This window comes from Rhinatrema bivittatum, chromosome 18 (genome assembly GCF_901001135.1).
Source record: "Rhinatrema bivittatum chromosome 18, aRhiBiv1.1, whole genome shotgun sequence".
Classification (NCBI taxonomy): Eukaryota; Metazoa; Chordata; class Amphibia; order Gymnophiona; family Rhinatrematidae; genus Rhinatrema; species Rhinatrema bivittatum.
Genome location: NC_042632.1, coordinates 35,217,803 through 35,240,610, shown reverse-complemented (window position 1 = coordinate 35,240,610; position 22,808 = coordinate 35,217,803). Strand labels below are relative to the sequence as shown.

General features: G+C 42.9%; 1 protein-coding gene across 1 annotated transcript in view; it reads left to right on the top strand.

The window, feature by feature from the left end:
• The first annotated feature begins 273 nt into the window (after nucleotides 1-273).
• Nucleotides 274-22,808, top strand: part of PDGFRB (platelet derived growth factor receptor beta) — a 111,999-nt gene continuing 89,464 nt past the window's right edge. Inside the window, exon 1 of the mRNA XM_029583286.1 lies at nucleotides 274-1,035. The gene's annotated coding sequence lies outside the window, so the exon portion shown is untranslated. The remainder of the gene's footprint in view (nucleotides 1,036-22,808) is intronic.

Below are 22,808 nucleotides of genomic sequence, written 5' to 3'. Positions count from 1 at the left end.
AAAAGTTGTATTTATTTTTTTTAATTTAGCTGGTTTGTCTGACTTTTTTTTTTTCAGCATCTTGGCAACCTACCTGAGCACACCTATTGGCCCAGTATATTTTTTGAAGAATCCAGAGGAGAGAAATGACATTGGTGATGATCCAAACTTGCAAAGTCTTCCATACCTTCTCAGAAACTGTAAGCTGCCCTAAAATGGTTCAGTGCTGATTAGCAGTGATTTATTCGCCTAAACAAAGACATTGTGGGGGGAGAACAGAAGTTTGCCTGGCAGTGTAAACAGATCCGCAGTAATAGTTGCGAGGGGGGAGTGCACCGCGTAATTTGTGGAGTCACTTTAAGACAGGCCGTCTTTAATAAACCCATGACTCAGCTGCTGGCGTGAGCTCTGGATTTTCTAAACATCCCCTCATATCCTGAGAAGGAAAAAAAAAAAAACAACTATAGGGAAAAAAGCCAGAATTGAAACCAGATTCTGCCATCCACAGGGAGGCTTTGCAGAAGCCCCTTCGCTGGGGCGCTCCGATTCCGCTCTCGTCGCCCGGTTGGGGGGGTGAATTAACGCGCATCTACTCCGGCTGCAGAGGAAACTTCGGGGGACGAGAAGAAGAAAACAAAAGTTGCTTGTGTCGGTAGCTGACTCTGCAGAAACTTCCTAACTTGCTCCAGCAGGGGGAAAAAAAAAAAAAAAAGAAAGGAAAAGGAAGAACTCCGGCGGAGAAAGTGAAACACTGGAAAGCACTTTCTAAAGCTGCTCGACGCTTATTTCTTCTTATTTTGCCATTTTGGGGATGCGCGCCGATTGTTTCACCGGGTCCCTCATCCAGAAGTAAAGCGGCTCAGCGGGGACCTGGCTGAGCGCCTCCCTGGTCCGGATCCCCCTCCCGAGAAGGATGCAGGAGCTGCTCCCTGGCGGACGCTAGCGCACCCGCGGCTCCGGACGATCGGCAGCGCGCGCGCTCTCCTGGCGTTTTCCAGTGGGGAAAGTTTAAGAGAAGCGAAGACCATCAGGCGCGAGGCACCGGAGCCTCCCAAGGTAAGCCGGGCACGTGCAGAGAGGGGGGGGGGGGGCTCCTTCTGCTGCAGCCTTTCCCCCCTCTGCGCCTCGCGCTCTTAGCCGGCTCCCCCCCATGGAACGTTGTGTTCAGGGAGCTGCTTGGAAACGGTTGCCAGGGATCCCGCGCTCGGCTGCGGACCTGCCCCCCCCCCCCCTTTTTTTTTCTTTTTCTTTTTCTTTTTTTGCCTCTTGCGCAACCTCCCGTTGCGCAAAAACTTTCTCTGTTTTTCTTTTTACGCACTCGCTGCAGGGGGACGCGGAGGGAAACGTTACGGGCGTTAAGAGAGCGGAGCTCGCAGAAGGAGAAGGCGTTAACGCCGCCGAGTTTGTTTTGCTTCTGCAGCTTCTCGTGCCAGAGCCCGCGCGCTGGGGCGCGCGGCCCGAGGGAGGCACCACGTGCTTCCCTGCGTGCACTGGAGAGAAAGTCACCTGCAAGGCTCCGGACTGCAGTAACAGAGGGGAAGCGGAGCGAATGGGGAGAAAAATAAATACATAAATTATATCCAGTGAGAGAGTCAGGCAGCAAGAGACAAGGAAAGGCTTTCTTCAGAGATGAAATGAAAGAGACAGAACCAAAGCAGAAAGGGGAAATATAAAAAAAAAAAAAAAAGGAGAGCAACTGAGATGAGAAGAGCCATAAGCATAGTGGTGAGAAGCAGGACTAGACTTGGGGATTAATTCCCCTGTCCGTCACTTCCCGTACGAGCTGGCTGAGCACTGGGTACTAGCACCTCCACCGTCCATAGGGCACATACCTTAGTAATCCCCATCCTACATCAATGCAGAATTTGTCTATGCTGCGATTCTTTAACCTTGCAATGACCCTGAATTCCTGCAAACAGCTCTGGCCTCCCAAAAGTGCTTCCTATAGAAAAGTGTTGGACTGATCCATGCGACAGTTTGGTGTTCTGTACGCCACCATAGCCAATATGGATCTACTCTTTCTGGTATGTGTGAGTTAATCTGTGGCATTTTATTTTCTGAGCATGACTCTCTTCCAGGGTTTGGAGCTGTTTAAAGAATTTCAAAATTAACTTGCAAGTAACATTTATATTTTTTTTGTAAGGAATGGATTATCACTTGCTAGAGGTTGCTTGGAGGTATGGCAGCATGTGATTTATGATATACCTTGCCAATTCTATAAACATTGGAAGAAGAGGCAGAATAAAATACCATATAGGACAGAAACAGAAATATAGTGTAGAAGGCGCACAGAGTAAGATACAAGTTAAAGAGAAATTCACAAAAGCAGAAAGGAAGAGTAAGCAAGCACAATATATACATCTATATGAAAGAGATAACACAAGATAAGGATAGAACTGGATGCATAGGGAGGCAGAAACAGTTAGAAAGTAGGATAATGTCAGCTGATGTATTAGTTGCAACCAACTAATGGGTACTCCACCTAATAAATCATCAAACACACACAACTGTAAAGTGGAAAAATGATACACCCAAAGAAATCAATGCAACCAACTTTTAACTGAAAGGGGATTGTGTCAATGTATAAATGATGTGAAAGTTTTCTGCCTGCAATGGGCTTTAGAGAGTAGTCATAGTTTACAGTAAGATGTATAGTCATCCACAATCACCTCTTCCTACTTTAATGTACTTGGTACTGAACTCCCACAAAAATATTACTCATCTTTAAAACGACTATAAGTCTGAGGACACCCATAAACTGCTCACAAGAAACCTCAACATCACCAATGTTTCGGCACCTATGTGTATGTGCCTGCCTCGGAGGAACATGAAATTGAAAAATATAAAAATACCTCAGTCAATATCATCTTAACATACCCCAAACTTCCATCAGTATCATAGACATACCTATTTCTGTAACACATATCACCAATCAATGTGGCCCCAGGTCAGAACACCCAGCCCAACCTAAAGGGACAAATCGCATGACTTAATGGTTTGAGGGAGGAGGAGTAGCCTAGTGGTTAGAGAAGTGGACTATGAACCTGGAGACCAGGGTTTGAGTCCTGCTGTTGCTTCTTGGGTAAGTCGCTTTATCCTCCATTGCCTCAGAGACAAAACTTAGATTGTAAACCTGCTGGGGATCTGGAAATACATGCAGTATATAAATGTTGGTATAAAATAAATAATTCATTCAGTAGCATACAGGCTTGATTTTAACCAATGGGAATCATACATTGCTATCCCTACATGATGAATTCTTCTCCTGTTGTTAATATGTGTATTCTGCTATATATAGTTAACAGCAATGAGACACAGAACTTACTTATCCAAGATGTAGTTTACAGCAAGGTGACCAATAGCAGATGCACTTTTATATCCATTATTTATCCTTAGACTTTAGTGTATCTAGCTTAAAGGGACACATCACGTGATCTTCATCGGTCTGTCTTACAGTTTCATCCTGCATTACAATCTTCTCCCTTATTTGCTTATACAAGGGGCAGAAATACAAGAGAAATGGTGGTCCACTCATCATACTTTGAGGAATCACCCCCTCTACTCTTAGGGGCGGATTTTCAGAGCCCTGCTCGCCTAAATCCGCCCAAATCCGGGCGGATTTAGGCGAGCAGGGCCCTGCGCGCCGGTGAGCCTATTTTACATAGGCCTACCGGCGCGCGCAGAGCCCCGGGACTCGTGTAAGCCCCGGGGTTCTCCGAGGGGGCGTGTCGGGGGCGGGCCCGGTCGTCGCGGCGTTTAGGGGGCGTGATGGCAGCATTTTGAGGGCGGGTATGGGGGCGTGGCTATGGCCCGGGGCGGTCCGGGGGCGTGGCCGCGCCCTCCGTACCCGCCCCCAGGTCGCGTCCCAGCGCGCAAGAGGCCCGCTGGCGCGCGGGGATTTACGCCTCCCTCCGGGAGGCGTAAATCCCCCGACAAAGGTAAGGGGGGGGGGGCATAGACAGGGCCGAGTGGGTGGGTTAGGTAGGGGAAGGGAGGGGAAGGTGAGGGGAGGGCAAAAGGAAGTTCCCTCCGAGGCCGCTCCGATTTCGGAGCGGCCTCGGAGGGAACGGGGGTAGGCTGCGCGGCTCGGCGCGCGCCGGCTATACAAAATCAATAGTCTTGCGTGCGCCGATCCAGGTTTTTAGTAGATACGCGCGGCTCCACGCGTATCTACTAAAATCCAGCTTACTTTTGCTTGCGCCTGATGCGCCAGCAAAAGTAGGCCAATTCGCGCTATTTGAAAATCTACCCCTTAGTGAGGAGGTGGGTCATTTCCGATGTGGGCACTGCTCCATATGTGAACAATGCCATGAAGGAGATACGACCCCATTGCAACAAATGAGCCAACAGAAATCCAGACTTAGAACAGATTGTGCCACTGAGGGGGTTATTTATGTAACATGGTATCCATGCATATTTGTATACATTGGTAAGACATCTAGAAAACTCCATCAATGGATGATTGAACATAGTTAATGCTTGAATTGTGCACATTGCAAGGCTCCTATGGTATCACGCTGTTTAACTGCAGCCCATAAGTTTGAAGATTTATGTTTCATGATTATTGAGAAACTATTTCAGCAATGAGAGGGGTGACTATGGGCAGCTTCTATTGTAAAGAGAATAAAACTGGATTTTTTGGTTACAATGGGTTGAACCCTGGGGGCATTAATAAGGAATTAGATCGGCAAATAGTATTTTAAATGCGGTGTCCCTATATGGCACAAGATGGTATAATATTTTTAAGTTCCTCGATGTGTTACAAAGGCTATTCCTTAGATAGAGATTGCAAAGATCATCACAGATTGGGGATTCTTTACATGCAATGATTGGATAGTGAAGATCATGTGGCATGTCCCTTTAAGCTGGGCACAGTAAAGTCAAAGGATAAATAATGGATAAGGGATATAAACGTTACTCTGGTATTGGTCACCTTGCTGTAAACTACGTCTTGGATAAGTAACAATGGTAGAGGAGTTCATTGTGTAGGGATTGCAATGAACAATTCTAATTGGTTAAAACTGAGCCAGTATTATATTGGATTAATTATAGCATGTCATTTTTCCCTTTAAATTGGGCCGGGTGTTCTGATGTAGGGCCACCTTTTTTTTTAGCTTAGTATTTATTTTTTTTTATCTTTTGATGCATTGTTATTTGTAGCTATTTTATTAATTTGCTTTTAATGTTTTTGATTTGAAGTATAACTTATAGTTAATACCTGTTCTTATACATTTTTTACTTTTACGGTACTGTTTTATGTTTTATGATATTGTAAACCGTTGTGATGGAACCTCTCTAAATGACGGTATCATTTTATAAATAAAATAAAATAATGATATTGTAACAGAAATAGGCTAACGAGATTGCTGGAAGTTTGGGGTATGTTAAGGTGGTATTGACTCAGGTATTTTATACTTTGCAATTTCATGTTACCCTGAGGCAAGAACGTGGGTGCCAAAACATTGGCGATGCCTGGGGTTCCTTGTGAACAGTTTATGGGCGTTCTTAGACTTAATATAGTCATTTTAAAAGATAAGTAATATTTTTGTGGGAGTTCGATACCAACTACAATAAAGTAGTAAGTAGGAAGAAGTGATTGTGGCTGATACATCTCGATGTAAGCTATGACTACTGTCCAAAGCCCACTGTGGGCAAAAGACCACAGATTAACCTTTCGCATCATTTATGCTCTGACACAATCCCCTTTCAGTTAAAAGTTGGCTGTGTTGATTTCTTTGGGAGTATCATTTTTCCACCTTTCAGCTGTGGGATGAGACCACGTCTCAGCTGTTACAGATACTGTAGCTAGCAGATGTTGCTGTTGCCATACAACCTGTTGTCGGATGGTTAACCTTTCTCACACAGTTGTCTCTTGCCCTGATCCTGCTACCCTTCCTTGACCACATTTCAAGCTGAGAATTGCCGTCTTTAATTCCTTGTGCACTGTGGCACTTGGGCTCTGCTGTGAAGCTAAAGGGATGGTCTGTGAAGGACCGAGAACGCCTTTGCAGTGACTCAGCAGAGACCAGAAGAAAAGGCAGAATGAGTAAGCGGGGCTGACTACATCAGCTAAAGAGAGGGGACACGGTAAAGGTCAGACAGCACACGGTACTTGGCTCTGCATGCACTGAGTTGCAGCAGTGTCATGTTACAGTACGTTTATATACTGTACCAGCTTCCTCAGACAAAGCTCAACGCAATGCAATTTACCACAGAACAATGCAATAAACAAATACATCGATTTGGGAGGGTCTGCAGTGGAATATTTCCACAGTACTCCCATCCCCCACAGTTTTTAGACCTGCCCCTCATACCTCACGGACATGGAGCAGAAGTACTAAAGGGTTTTCCCCATTGTGTGTGTATTAAAAAAAACGTTTAGTACATCTGGCCTAATCTCAGGCTCTAAACTCCCTTATCTCCTAGTCTCTATCTTCCCATTATCTTTCTCAGTACTTCTTCTGCTCTGATGCCTTCATTTTCACCCTGAGCAGTGCTCGTTTTTTGTTCCATAGCATTGTGTTGCATGCCATAAGTCACACCCACACGTACATGTCATTCCCCCGTATCCTCACTAGCACACTTAAGACCCTCACACTGAAACTCTTGTATACGGTGGGCTCGATGGACCCCCGGTCTGATGTAGCGGGGCACTTCTTACATTCGTTATCAGCTTCATCATTTTGTTGGTCAACTGAAGAAGGGGAGCCTTCCCTCAGTCACTTCGTAAGCTCATTGGGGCAGATTTTCAAAAGGTTACGCGCGTCGGGCCTATTTTGAAAAGGCCCGGCGACGTGCGCAAAGCCCCATGATGCATGTAAGTCCCGGGGCTTGAAAAAAGGGGCGGGGTTAGATGTGCTGGGGATTGCGCGCCGGCAGTTGGCCGGCGCGTGCAACTTACTTCAGCCTCAGGTCTTAAAATCTACCCCATTATGTGCAAAACACTGGATCTGCAGAAAGTGGTGTCAGCGCAATGCTGGTTTTCAAGATGTAATACTCTTCCTTCTGTTTGATCTCTGTTCCCTTCTGGCCAGTTCAGCAGCACTTCCAGAGCTATAACTGAAGTCTTCATGCTACTGAGACATAGTAATTGGCACAGTTAAATTGCTACATTCATGTAGGAATTGCTTTAACTGGCGAGACACACTGTCTTATTTATACAAAAAATATGTTTGCTTGTGGGTTTGTGTGAACTGAAGCCAGAAGCAAAAGAAATAATCTCTCTCGCGCTCTCTCAAGAACATTTTTTCCTGTGGCGTACTAAAAGGCCACTAGATTTTTAAAGAAGAATTTGTTTATGCAGAAAATGAGGGTTTGGTTGTTGTTGTTGTTGTTTTTTCTAATAGACTGATTAGAGGAGACCATCAAAGTCACATCTGGTGAATAATATTTCATAGTAAGGTAATAATAGCCCAGTGTACTTTAGCACCAGACTGAGGCATTGGGTCAGTACTGGTTCGAGTGGAGAAAGGGTTCCAGCCTCAGCCTCCGAAATCACCTCCTTGACCGTCTCCAGTCCTCCTGTTGACTATGATGAAACCCTGGCTAATGCTTCGGATGCCGTGGACTCTGAACTTCAAGATAATACAGCTGCAGGGCATAGAGAGAGAGCTGATTTAAGATGAACCTGCACAGGGCAGAAGGGAGTTAGGAAACCGTGGAGGTTGCACGTTTCTCTGCGTGGGATCGTAAGGCCCAGAGCTCTGACTGGGAGGGAAGTGCTACTGCTGACCGATTTGCAAACCCCCCGCATACCTCAGAAATATTTGCAGGCTGTCCATGGGGGGAAGGGTACACGTGGGCAAGTAAGGCAAGAAAGAATGGCTCGGATTTGCTCAGCAGCCAATGTACAATGGTACTGGAGATTATGATGAGTTTACGTCTCTGGGTTACACTGCAATTCTATTATTTCATTCATTTAAGTTAATTAAAACATGCATAACCCAGCTTTTCTACCATTCATTAACGGGCCTCTTTTTAGCAAAGATATTCACAGAGAAATACAAAGCTGGAATTGGGCTCATTTAAACATACTTTGTCTTCCTTGCTTTTCCAATGGAGTTTTGTGGACCCTCACACCTTTGTGATATCAGTGTGGTCTTTTGTAAATCTTCCCTAGCCATATGGCAGGTTAGTTCCTCATTAGATGCTGGATGGTTCTTCGGAAAGGACAGACCACTACAAGGCTGCAGATATTTATTTATTTATTTATTTAATTAACAGTTTTATATACCGCAGTTCAGTTAACAATGTTACTAATCACTTCGGTTCACATTTCAACAATTACAATGACAATATAAAGAATAATTTATAATGTCTTACATAGAACAGGGAGAGTGAAACTTGAATAATAACTTACAATGAACAGATATCTGAGAAACTAGGAGCATTCCTGGGCAATCCATGGGTGGCTGGGTGGAGAGCAGCAAAACTCTTTGTATCGGTCTGCTCTGGGTGCTGAGAACAAAGCTTGATTTGTGTTACAAGGAGGAGACTCTTTGCTATCTCAACTCTCCTGTACTAATTTGCTGAGGTGTCAGAAGACTGGACTATAGGTTGGGTTCAAATTAGCATATAATTTGTAGCCTAGAGGTTAATACCGATCCTAGAAATTATTAATTCCCATCATGCATCAGCATTAAGGTCTGGTTTGCAACACTGGTCATTCTTAAACTAGACATCGCCTCTGTACTGTGCTCACAGTCTAAACGTTCATTGCCCCCAAATTCTTTGGAGGCTCTGGGGAATTGGGGCGGGGGATCCTGAATAGCCATTGCTGTAAAAAGCAGATATTTGGAAGATAGTCCTCAGAAAAAGAAAATGCAATAATAGCTTATCCGAGCTTCCTAGGATGATGATACGTGAGCGTTGTACAATTCTGTTCAGTGTTGTATTTTTCCTCACGTGGCTTTCCAAGGGGTATTTTAGTCTTTCCTTCTTTAGATGGCACCAACACCAGGATTTTCTTTTTTTTTTCCAGTTGCACAATTTCACTTCTGCCCACAGAGGGGCTGATGCAATACAGTGCGCAGTCGGACACGGGTTAAATAGGCACTAATCCCCCTAATGTGCGTCCAACAGAGTGAACGAGATAGCACTCATCACAGAAAAAAACTGCTTTTCTGTAGTTCTTTAAAAGTAAAAAAAAAAAAGAAAAAAATAACCTCAGCCAGCCGCATTGAAGACTGAAGTTATCGGCGTCGGTGTTCACAACCGACAGACCACTGGTATCCCCAGGCTCGGCTTAGCAAGGAGGCACTAAGGTCATGCAAGCGACCCTAGCACCTCCTTGCTAGCACAACCCCCTAATTTGTTTATTGCATGGCGCCCCCTTGTGGGCACCATGCACACAGTAAGAAAGCGGGCGCTGAAAAGTCATTTAATATTGCATCGGCCCCTGAAATATCTAAAGCTGCGTGAATAGCGCCAAAAGACAACATGAGCCCTTGCAAGCTTGATTTCTTGTCCTGCAACTGGATCACAAGTGCACTGATCTATGGTTCCTTGTGAACCAGCAGCAGCAGCAGATTCTCTTGTTTTATTATTATTTTTTTAAAAAGTGTACTTTGATGCTCTTACCTATTCTCTTTCTCATGGTGAGCTAGTTTCAAAAAAGGGGACTCCCGGGAGCCCCCTCTGACACTTCACGACAGTAGATCTTCCCTTTAGGAAATGTTTAAAGGCATGCACAAAATAAAAATCCCACATGGGATGGGAGCAAGCCAAATATCTGCCTGCGTTGGCAAGAATTTCCTCCAGCACGAGAGAAAATGTCCCTAGCCAAATCACTCCAGAGATGTTGGGAACATCAGCTCCTAAAAGTGTAAAAAAAGAGAGGGAAGGCTCTTATATATGTCTGTGTGTACTGAACTAATGCACAGATATGTAAAATAAGATAATGTTAAAATGTTGCCTCTTACTGTTTGTGATTGGACAAGGGGGTTGAGCTCATATCATAAGACTCACTTTGTTTCTCTCGCTTCATGGCCTGGATTCATCATTCCTCGCAGAATGATGAATCCAGCGAAAACAGGGGGCCTGCGAAAGCCTGCAGCCTTCGCACCACCACAGTGCGCCGGCTGCCGGCTTTTGCACCGAATAGCACCACCGTGAAAGGTGGCGCTATTCGGCACACTACTGCCGACGATAACGTTGGCAGCGAAGACACCGCCGACTCTGCCCCCTCCCTGACTCCTCCCCTCCCCCTAATTTACACGCTATCGCACACGAAAAGGGTCTTTTCGCGTGCGAGAGGCTTATCGCACGCGATACAGTCGTATCGCGTGCGATAAGCCTTTGATAAATGACCCCACATGTTTGCTACTTTCAGGTTTCACTTCTGATCTGCCCTGCATCTGGATGCAGCTTTTAAAGAGATGGGGACGGTATCTTTTAAACCGGCACGCAGGCACGCATTTGCGTGCGTTTGTTGGCCCATGCCCAAGGACATGGCCATTTATAACATACACGCGAATGTGTGTGCATGTTATAAAATAGCCTGAATGCGTGCACTTGTGCTCACAATTTTTACTGGACGTGCATCTGTGCATGCAAATGCTGCTTTTACTGTGTGAGAGGATTTTTAAAGCCATGAGTGCCAACGCTATTGGCCGTTTTCCCTGTATGCCCAGTTAAAAGATAGGACTTCCAACCCCCCCTGGTTTAATAGCCCCTGTTAACCCCAACCTTTAAAAAATGCCGCGGATCTGCCTATATGTTTTTGTTTTACTACTTACACGTCATCCATAGCAGAAGTAAACTTACGAGGCAGGGGATGCGTAAGTGTTTACATGCAAATTTCACGGGGAAATCCAGGAATGCCTGTGCCAAGACCACGCCCATGCCCCGCCCCTTTTGGGAAGATTTTGTTTGTGCATGCAGTGGCACGTATGCCCCTATCCCTGCAGCTTTTAAAATCCGCTCGGCGCGTGCCAGCCCAACATATTCCCGCATCCCCTAATTTCGAAGTGCGTCAGGCTTTTAAAATTCACCAGATGTTTTGTTTTCTCAAATAAATAGTAAACTCTTTTTGGAACTGATTTTTGGCATGTGCATTCCTTCTGCTGGACTACTTAACTTTGAACACAAAGGTTGCTCCACAGCCTCCAAGAATTCAGTCATTCACACACGACTCTGTAACTTGGAGGAACTGAAGTCTACATCCAGAACTTCTTGATTACAGAAGAGATCACTGATTTCAAGAAATTATGCTGGGCTCATCTGGCAATGAATGAATGAATGAATGAAGAATACACTCCGGGATTTCTAAATTCTGACTCCCTTTATTAACATGCAGTTGGGAACTCTGCTTTTTTTGGTATATTTCCCAAGCTTGGAGAATAAATGTAAAAGCAAAGTTTAAAGAGATGAGTTAATTAGAATACCATTTCCTGTCCCATGATTTATTCTCTACCAGGAAATCCATTAGCATAACCGGATTTTTTGCAGCACTAAAAGGCCTCATGCATGATCTTAATATAAAGTGTGTGACAGAAATTAATAACTGTATCTCACAGTAATTACTTAACTACTTTAATAGGTTGTCAAAAAAATAAAGTAATTAATTATATTTCCAATTTAATTTCAGGCACTCGGAACATGTTGCATTACAAGAATAAAATTAATGACATGAATTCATAAGTAGATTTTTTGGGATGGGAGAGGAATTACACTGCTTTTCAAAAGATAAAATACTGATTTCTAACCAACTTTTAACTTTTTGCTCCCACTAGAAAACCTTTATCAAGGCAGTTATATGCTACATAGGTTTTTATTGCTGTATCTATTGAACTTTTTATTTTGTCTGCTGCTTGCGAGGAATTTGACTTGTTCTGGTTTGTACCGAATTTATGGTTTTTGCTTGTTTTGTCTTTGATATGTGTGTTGATTTTATGCTGTTCCTCGCTCAGAGCGCTCAGTGTCAAACGAGTAAGAAATGTAAACAAATAGATATCAAGGAAAATTATATTTACACAGGAAAGAACTTAATGTAAGAACAAATTGGGAAAATGAACCCTTCAGATATGGTATAAATTAGGCGTGTTTCTCCAACCTTCTCTGTTCCTGTCACCCCCTCCCCCCCACTATCTCCCCTGAAGTATTTCCAGTTTCAAGCTTTCCTGCCATGATCCAGGTCCTTGATAGCCACACAGACAGCCTTCCACCCTGCCTTCAGCAACATATAGTGCTAATCCCAGACTTCCAGACCTGTCCCTGGCCATCCAGACAGATGCATGCATGCCTGTATCTGTCTATTCATATGCACACATGCATGCCTGATACATGCATACAGAAATATGGACAGACACAGAGACAGAAATGGTAATGTTAACTTGTCTAAGAACATACCTCATAATCTCTTACTTGCACAAATTAGTTATTCAAACAGTAATCAATGACACTGCTGCTCTGCTTTATAAAATAATTAGTTACAAGTGACTTGTGAGGTGTATATGCATTTATTTTGCTTTGGCAGTGCTTAAGGCAGGAGTTGCCTATGAGTGCTCGGTATTTAAAACTATTGCAGTAGCATATAACTTTAAAAAGGGAGACTATGATAAAATGACAAAATTAGTTAGAAAAAAACTAAATGAACAGTTGCCAAGGTTAAACATTTGCACGAGAAACAAGATTGTTTAAAAATGAAGTCTAGATAAAATGTACCCCATGCTTTAAAAAATGTCAGAGGAAGATCAAATGTCTGTCAGCATGGTTTAATGGTAAGATGAAAGAGGCAGTTAAATCCAAAAGGGCCTCTTTCAAAAAATGGAAAGAATATCCAAAGGTGGAAAATAGAGAAAAGCATGAGCACTGGCAAGTTAGATGTAAAGCAGTAATAAGACAGATAATGAAAGTATTTGAAAAGAAGCTTGCCATGGAGGTAAAAACGAATACAAATGTTTCAAGTATATTCAAAGCAGAAAGGCTGTGACGGAGTCATTTGGGCTTCTAGATGACCAAGGGGTAAAGAGTTTGCTCAGAGAGGACAAGGAAATAGCAGAAAACCTAAATGAATTGTTTATTTTGGTCTTTACTGAGGAGGATGTTGGTCACATATCCACCATAGAAACATTCTTTAAGGGTGATGTTTATGAGCAGCAAAAATAAATCACTGGGAAACTGGAAGAAGTAACAGATCAAATTGACAAGTTAAAGAGCAACAAATCATTGGGACTGGATAGTATTCACCCTACAGTTTTTACAGCGCTCAAACATGAAATTGCAAACCTGTTGTAGCAATCTGTAACCTATCATTTAAAACAGCTACAGTATCCAAAGACTGGAGGGTGGCCAGTATAATGCGGATTTTTAAAAAGGGCTCCAGGAGTGATCCTGGAAATGAGACCAGTGAGCCTGACATTAGTGCCAGGCAAAATGGTAAAAACTATTCTTAAAATCAAAACTGCGGTCCATATAGATAAACAAGGTTTAATGGAGAAGAATCAACATGGTTTCAGTAAAGGGAAGTCTATTAGATTTTTTTTGAAGGTATAAATAAATATATGGATAAAGATGAATCAGTTGATATACTATATTTGGATTTTCAGGCATTTGACAGTCCCATATGAGAGACTCCTCAAGAAATTAGAAAGGAGGCAGTGTCCTATTATGGTTTGGTAACTGGTTAAGGGGGTCATTTACCAAGCGGATCGCACGCTATAAGGGACGTTTCGCACGCGATGAGGGACGTTTCGCGTGTGAAAAGTCCCTTATCGCGTGCAATACCAAGATCAGGGCGGAGTCGCGGCGGCGTCAACCCCAGAAGAGGAGGAGTTGGGGCGGCACTGGGGCTGACGCCACGAAGACTTCGCCGACAGCGAAAGGTACGCTGCGTTTTCGCTGCCAGTTTCGTGCCAAATAACTACACCATAAAATGTGTAGTTATTCGGCACAAAACTGGCAGCGAAAATGCAGCGTACCTTTCGCTGTCGGCGAAATCTTCGCGGCGTCAGCGATCGCACCGCAGCTATCGCAGGACCACCCCCCCCTCCCCCGTTTCACCCCCCAATACCGCCAAATTCACTATGCCTTGCGGCATTAGTAAATCCAGCCCTAAGGACTAAATAGTCAGTTTTACAAATGGAGAAATGTCAATAGTGAAGTGCCCTAGGGATCTGTATTAGGACCTGTGCTGTTTAAAATATTCATAAAAGATTTCGAAAAAGGAGCAATGAATGAGGTTACCAAATTTGGAAGTTAACGCAAAACTATTCAGAGTTGTTAAAACTGCCGTGGATTGCAAGACTAGGATACTAGACATCTAATAGCAGAGTAAATTTAATGTAGACAAGTGCAAGGTGATTCACACAGGAAAACATAATCACAACCATAGGTACCCAGTGCTTGAGGGTTCCTTATATTAAAGGGACCTCAGCGCCCTGCTTGTTGACATTCCATCAGAATCCTCAGCTCAGTGTGCAGTCAAAAAAAAGCAATCAGACTTTGGAAAGGAATAAAGAATAAAATGGAGAATGCGGTAATGCCTCTGTATCAGTCCGTGGTGCACCTTGAGTAGTGCATGCAATTTTTGATTGCTTCAGATCAAAAAAGACATTGTGGAACTCGAAAAGGCATAGAAAAGGGTAACAAAAGTTACAAAGAGGAGGGAAAGGTTCCATTTTGAAGAAAGTTTAAACAGGGCTCTTCAGGCTGGAAAAGAGAAGAATGAGGGGGGTGATAAGATAGAAGTTTATAAAACCACGAGTGGGGGTGGAACAAGCAAATAAGGGACTGTTATTTACCCTTTCAAATAATACTAAAAGCATGGGACCCGCCATAAAACTAACAGCCAGCAGATTCAAAAGGAACTGGAGAAAGTATTTTTCCACTCAAGTGCACTGCACAATCAAGCTGTGGGATCTGTTGCCAGAGAATTTGGTCAAGGCTTGCATAGCGGGGTTTGAAAGAGCTTGAGACAAAGCTCCTGAAGTCAAAGTGCAGAAGCATTTATTGGCCAGGTAGACTTGGGAAAGTTGCCGCGGATCCCTGGGAGTAAGCAACAAGAAATCAACTTTTGGGATTTGCTGGGTACTTGTCACCCAAACTGGCCAGGATGCTGGGCTGGATCTATCTTGGTCTGACCCATCATGACAGATCTTATTTTCTACGTGTCTTGGATTTCTGCACCATTAATGCATGACTCTACACCTATTTGCATTAAATCCTATACGTCAAACACTTCACCACACTTTATTCTTTCTTAGGTCACTCCTTTTTTTTTGTCTGTTTCATATCTTAGTATCATCTGCAAATTGACAAACCTTTTCTTCTAACACCTTCAAAATGTCACTTATTTAATAAAACAGAACAAATACCTGAAGCATTCCACTGATAACTTCCCTTTCTTTGAAGTGACATCCATTTATCATGATCCTTCATTTTCTATCGCTAAACCAATTTCTAACCCAATTAACCATCTTGGAGCCCATCCCCTATACTCTGTTTATTTCTGAGCCTTCTGCATAAGGCAGTGTCATAAGATTTGCTGAAATCTAAGTACACCAAATCCAGTGACCATTCTTTGGTCACCCCATCAAAAATATTTATGAGATTTATTTTACATGATATGTATGAGAGAATGAATGTGTGTGTTACAGAGTGTATGTAAATGAGAGTGAGAGAGAGAGAGCCGCTGCCCATACCCCCGAAAACACACACGCTAATTCATGACAATGTCATGGTGACTGGAAATCAAAAGTTCCTAGCTATGGAGAGCAGATAATTATTTTATCCTTAATAGTTTTAAGAGACGAGACGGCTGAGGGGGGATATAATAGAGGTGTTTAAAATCATGAGAGGTCTAGAACGGGTAGATGTGAATCGGTTATTTACTCTTTCGGATAGTAGAAAGACTAGGGGACACTCCATGAAGTTAGCATGGGGCACATTTAAAACTAATCGGATAAAGTTCTTTTTCACTCAACGCACAATTAAACTCTGGAATTTGTTGCCAGAGGATGTGGTTAGTGTAGTTAGTGTAGCTGTGTTTAAAAAAGGATTGGATAAGTTCTTGGAGAAGTCCATTACCTGCTATTAATTAAGTTGACTTAGAAAATAGCCACTGCCATTAGCAATGATAACATGGAATAGACTTAGTTTTTGGGTACTTGCCAGGTTCTTATGGTCTGGATTGGCCACTGTTGGAAACAGGATGCTGGGCTTGATGGATCCTTATATCCCTCTGGTATAAATATGCTGACTTGGATTCTGCCACCTACTGGATTCAAAATACTTCACTATGTTTTCTGTTAGTAGTGAGCATTAATTTCCTCCCCTCTGAGGTCAGATTAGCTGCCTGGTCTGCATCAAACAGCATCTTCCCTATTTCCATTTTTATAAAGAGAAACATCATCTGCTCTTCTCTAGTCCACTGGAACCAATCCTATCTCCAAAATGGTGACTGAACAGAACTGTCAGTGGAGCTGCCAGGAACCCTCCAAGTTCCCTTAATATCCTAGCATGTACCCCATCTTGTGTACTTGCAGTTTTGGGGTCTGACTGCACACACAATAAGTTTTACCCAAGGGGCTTCTGCCTGAACACTAACAGGACTAGACCTTCGGAGCTTATCCATTATATACACAGACACATTCACACTCTAACGCAGGGTATCGTGGTTCCAGGACTTTCTGATAGGTTTATTTAAGCAATAAGAGCATAAAACAGAGAATAAATAAAACCAGATAAATAACCTAAAAATGAGAATACCTAAATATTAACATATATATATATATATATTTTTTTTTTAACTAGTTTAGTGGGGCAGTTGAAATATAATAGTGTTCTCCATGTGATATAAAATCTAATAGTGAAGCAATAAGAATGCTGATGGTAACAACTTTACATCATATTAGATCACAGAAACAGTGTATAGAACACAAATCTTTCAAAAAAATCTTTCAAAAAAAAAAAAAAAAAAAGGGAGGAGGAATAGCCTAGTGGTTAGAGCAGGGGGGGGCTATGAACCAGGAGACCAGGGTTCGAGTCCTGCTGTCACTCCTTGTGACCTTGGACAAGTCACCTTACCCTCTATTGCCTCAAGTACAAAACTTAGATTGTAAACCTGCTGGGGATAGGGAAATACCTACAGTACCTGAATGTAAACCAGTGTGATATCTCAGATCAAATGTTGGTATATAAAAATAATAAATAAATAACATCCTTAAAATCACAGTTTTATTAGAAATGTTCTCCCTATAGAACAATCTTTCATTAAAATAACATTAGAAAACTAGAAAAGACAATTGTATTTTAAAAAATGTTTAAAGTCCAAGAAGACTTTAATGACTTTAAAATAGAAATGATTTTGTCAGGTGGAAGACTTTTCACCCCAATGCCATGCTGTCTCTTGTCCAAATTGAATTTCATTTGCCATTTGCATGCCCAGTCTCCCAGTTTTGCAAGGTCCTCTTGAAATTTCTCACAATCCTCTTCTGATTTAACAACTTTGAATAATTTTGTGTCATCAGAAAATTTGATCACTTCCCTTTTCCTACTACTTATACCTCTCTCTCTTTTCAGCCCAGTATACTTCTGGCTTTAGCTACCACCTCGTCACACTGCTTTGCTGCCTTCAGATTGCCAGTCACCCCCAAGGTCCCTCTCCTGGTCCACGCATAATAGTCTGTTGCCCCCGCATCAAATATAGCTTTTTGGATTACATTTCTGCACCCCAGGTGCACGACTGCACTTCTTGGCATTGAATCTCAGCTTCCAAATCTTCAGCCACGCCAGCTTTTCTTAAATCCCTTTTCATTCTCTCTCTTCTTTCAGGCATGTCCATTCTGCTGCAGAGCTTAGTATCATTCGCAAAAAAGGCAGACTTTTCCTTCTAACCCCTCTACAATGTCGCTCACGAAGATATTGAACAGAACCGGTCTCCAAACCGATCCCTGTGGCACTCCACTTAACATGTTCCATTTATCACTACACGCTGTCTCTTATCAGTTAACCAGTTTCTAATCCACTCACCACCTTGGTTCCCATACCCAAGCTTCTCATTTTATTCACAAGACTCCTATGCTGGACTGTATCAAAAGCTTTGCTGAAATTCAAGTAAATCACATCAAGCGCTCTTCCTTGATCCAGTTCTTGTCACCCAATCAATCAGATTTGTCTGACAGGACCTTCCCCTGGTGAATCCATGCTGTCTTGGGTCGAGCAACCCACCTGATTGTAGATAGTTCACTCTCCTTTCCTTCAGCAGAGTCTCCATTAATTTTCCCACCACCCAGGTGAGGCAAACCGGCCTGTAGTTTCCAGCCTCCTCTCTGCTCCCACTCTTGTGAAGCGGGACCACCATCGCTCTTCTCCAATCACTCGGCACCGCTCCTGTTTCCAGGGATCTATTGAACAGGTCCTTCAGTGACTCCACCAGCAAATACTATGAAAGAATTACCATGTGGTTAGGAGGACCTCCATTTGCTAAAAAGTGGTTTCTTATAAAGAGGGACTGTGATTGATTATTTGGAACCACTGAGCCAAGGAGCAAGAGACTGTGTTTGGCAAGAGTGCCTTTCATGAAATCAAGGTTGCACACTGGAAAATGTAGCTATATTGTTTACATTTTTTATAAGAACAAAGACATAAAATAAAGCCAGCTGTCCACTTAATTATATGCTTGTCTATTACATTCCCTTGCACTATCTGTTACAGTTCAGAACCATGGTGCAAACTGTCTCCCAGACTATGCAGAATATGCTTCATCTATGCGAATAAGACATAGTCCCCTCAAAAGTAGTGTTGTTTCTCCTACCATAGCGCTGTGAAAAAAAAATGAATTCCCATCTTCTTGTTTCCCTCTGTGTTGCTAAGCAGTCTGGAAAATACACAATAAAAATAGCCCATAGTAAGTTCTCCTGCAAATAGCCGTTTAATCCTGCAGGCACAGCTCTCTGCCACTTTCACTGCCCATGAGATGCTGAGCTGAAAATTTCTGCTGCCATTCCTTGTTGCCAGTGACACATGGTTACTAGGATTGGTGGATGGAGGAGATGGTCCTTCAGGATATTGTATGCTTTGAATGTTCCTAAACTGCATGTTAGATCCCTACTGAGCCAGCCAGGTTAGGTGATAGCCCCATGTACTCCCAGCTTCTCTGGTGTCCATGTACTACTTAAAGGTTTAGTTTTTTTAAACTGAATTAATCACCTTTCTGAAGTAAGTATCAAAGTGATTTACAATACAAATAAAACCATTAGCAAACAAGCACAAAAACACAAACATAAGTAAAAATAACCAAGTAAGTAAAATAAAAGCAAAGTACAAAGATGGACCATAGTTATCCTGTCCCAGACAGACAGACAGACAGGAATTGGATTTGGATCAGGCATGGCATGTGGTACAGAGGCCGAAGGGGGCCCCCTAAAGGAAAAAAGCACAGAACAGAGGCACAAGAGACCCAGTCTAGGTCGCACGAAGGAGCACACAAAGAAGCATGCTCTTTTGTCATGCTCCTTCACGTGTGCGATGCCTCCAGCATCAGCAGGGAGGATTTCAACTCAGGGAAGGATGATGTCATCAGGGGGAGGAGGCAAAGTTGTCACAAAGAGACAGGTGATCCAGGGAAAACCAGCAAGGAATCACAGTTCAAATCTCCGGCGTCAGTAGGGAGGCTTTCAACCCAGGGAGGGGTGATGTCATCGGGGGAGGAGTGTCACAAAACTAAGAACAGCTAAAAAATGAAAAAGACAGCTTAATTTAAGTAAACCAAGGTAACAGTAGACATAAATAAAATTAAAATGAAATGCTAAGAATAGAAACAATGAAAATATGGCAAATAACAGTATCCAGTCTGTTTAAAACAAACAAGATAATAGAGAAGTAAATAGGTTTAGTCAGTGTAGGCCTTCAAGAAAAGGTACATCTTCAGGGGTTTCCTGAATTTGGCAAAGTCCTTCTCAGAACTTAGCTCAAAAAGAAGTGAATTCCAGAGGCTAGGGGCGAAATAAAAAAAAAGCTTATTTCACGTGTCGTTTCTAATCTGATGACCTTAAATGAAGGGTTGGTTAATAATTCTTGTTGTGAAGAGCAAAGACGACTTTTAGGAAGATACGCAAAAAGACTGGAAAGATGCAGCGGAATTTCCCATCAGAGAGCCTATATTTGCAACAATTCCTGACCAATCATATGGCATCCGATTTGTCAGGATTGACTTTAAGCTTGGCAAGACTCAGCCAATTAGCTACCTCAGTCAGACAGTAGTTGAATTTATCAAGAGTTTGCATGGCTTAAGTTTCTCAAAGGAATCTGCTGGGTTGAGGTCAAAGGAAGCAACAATCTATATATATCATCTGTATATCATCAGCATAGAGATAACTGCTAAAACTGAGGCTCTGAATGAGGGAAGCCACTAGGGAAAGATAGAGATTAAAGAACAGAACCCTGAGGCACACAGCATGATAAGGAAAGGCATGAGCATGAGGCTGTGACGTGCTGGATTCCCAATGAACTTGATACAATCTATTTTCAAGAAAAGATTTGAAGCAAAGACGTGCAGTATCACATAGTCCTATTTCATACAAACAGTTTAACAAGAGTTGATAGTCAACTGCGTCGAATGCTGCACATATCAAGAAAGACTGAGGGAACAGCTCTTGCCCATCCCAATTCAAACTCATTTGCATTGACAGCGATTTCTGTACTATGGTTCCAACAGTAACTGAATTGCCTAGGGTGAAAGATGAGTTTTACCTAAAAAAGAGAGAAGCTGATCAAGGACAATCTTCTCTAAGATTTAAGAGCGGGAAGGAAGATTGGAAACAGGCCCAAAGTTCTCCACAAGATTAGTATCAAGATCATGTTTTGGGGGAAAGTCCCTTGCGCCAATCTGGCGTTGATAATACTAGTCAAAAAAGGAGAAAGTCCTAGATCAGTGTTTTTTTAGAAATCTAAATGGCAGTGGGCCTGTTGAAGAGGAATCTTTCATCTGACTTACAGGCCGATTCAGCAAAGTCCGCGGGAGAACGGGCAAACGCCCGCTCGCCTGTGCACGCGATACAGTATTCAAATGAGGCCCGGCGGTAGAAACGGGCAAAAGGAGGTGCTAGGGACAGCGGGTTTGACAGCCGACGCTCAATTTTGCCGGCGTCGGGTTTTTTTCTAATTTTTTATTGAGACCATCATAACAATATGCCGCATGTAAGACAATGCATTGTAGAAGTTTTGTACCGAAATGGTAAAACAAAAAATAGTGAGTTCAGAAAGAATAAGAAAGGAAAATTTAAAACAATAAATAAAATACATACAATTTATATACCTATTGTTAGAGTACACAGTAAACATGTAAGTCATGTAAATTTTAAGAACATAAGAAGTGCCATTCTGGGTCACTTAAAAGCACATGAGACAACTTTTCAAAATGACTGAGAGGTTTAAACTCAACACAAATTACCCCTCTATAGACACAGTGATGGAGTTTGCTCAATATTGGGGGTGCTCAAGCACCCACCACACCCACATAGCTGGCAGCTATGCTTGGAAGATCCTATGGGAAGATGCATTCCCTGTTGTTCACTCCCAGCTCGTGGAAGTAAGAGGTGACATTCCCCAGGCCTATCTGGCTAATATTTGTTAATGGACCTGGACTCCAGAAATTTGTTCAAACCATTTTTAAACTCAGCTATCTTGTTATCTGGCAACAGATTTTACAGCTTAATTGTGCAGTGACTAAAAAATGTCATAATGTGGGGAGACTCAGCATTAGTCTTTTTGGTTTCTAGTTACACAAGACATTCTGGGTGGGGGAAGCCTGGGATTAATTAAGCTTGATTTGTTTGGGAAATGTTTTGACTGTTTATAGTTATAGTAGTATAAAAGTGACCACTGGATGGCATTTTGTGGGAGGTGAGCAAAGTATCGGGATGTGTTAATGTTGTTTGGCTTAAAGGGGTGGTTGGTTTCCCTTTAAGGACCTGGGGTGTGTGACTGGGGGAAAAGCGGGAGGCATTAAAATGGGAGGATTTGGCAGGAGCTTGTCCTTTTTTTTTCCTGCATTCAAGGATGGAACTGGCAGAGGAAGGACCTCCAGGATGTAATGGCCTGGATTAGCCAGCCTGTGGGTAGGTAGGCCTGAGGACCACCCCAGTATGGAGTGGGGCCTTGCAGGGTCTTTTCCCTGCAAGGTAAAAGGCCCAAAGGATTTTTCTCCACCCAAGGAAAGGTCCAGAATGGAGAAGTGGCGATTCCTCCCCTTGAGGAAAAGAGCTATGAGGATCGATCAGGGATAGGCTAAGATAAGGAGCTCCCCAAGAAGGAACGAGGGCATGCAGGATACTAGGGTTCTTACAAGATCTGGAGTAGAGTAAAAGATCAACGATCAGTGAAGTGAAGAAGTAAATTTTTAAGGGGTGATCATCATTTCCTGTAGGAGTTAGAGACTAGGGTTAAATTTAAAGAGAATGGGAATGTGGCAAGGGTGCTTGGGGCTTAGGACAAGAGGGAGATATGTGTTCTATGGGAAAAGTGAGAGAACAGTTAATGTGGGGAATGTAAACTTTATATTTCTGTAAATGAAAGGTTGAGGAACTGGTACATTAAGCCAGTGGTTCCCAACCTTTTTTGTTTTGTGGCACACCTGGCACAGGGGTCACTTCATTGTGGCACACCACCCACTTCCCCATCTTCACTTTCTCTTCTTGTCTATTCCCTCTCCTCCTACCTCTCTGCATCATCTTCTCCTTTCCCTCTTCCCCCAGCATCATAATCATGCCTGCCCTCTGGCATCATCATTTTCTTCCCTTCCCTATCCCCCACCCCCTGACATCATCATCATCACCTTCCTTCGTCCACCATCTCTTCCCCCTCCCTCGTATTATCACCTTCCTTCTCCC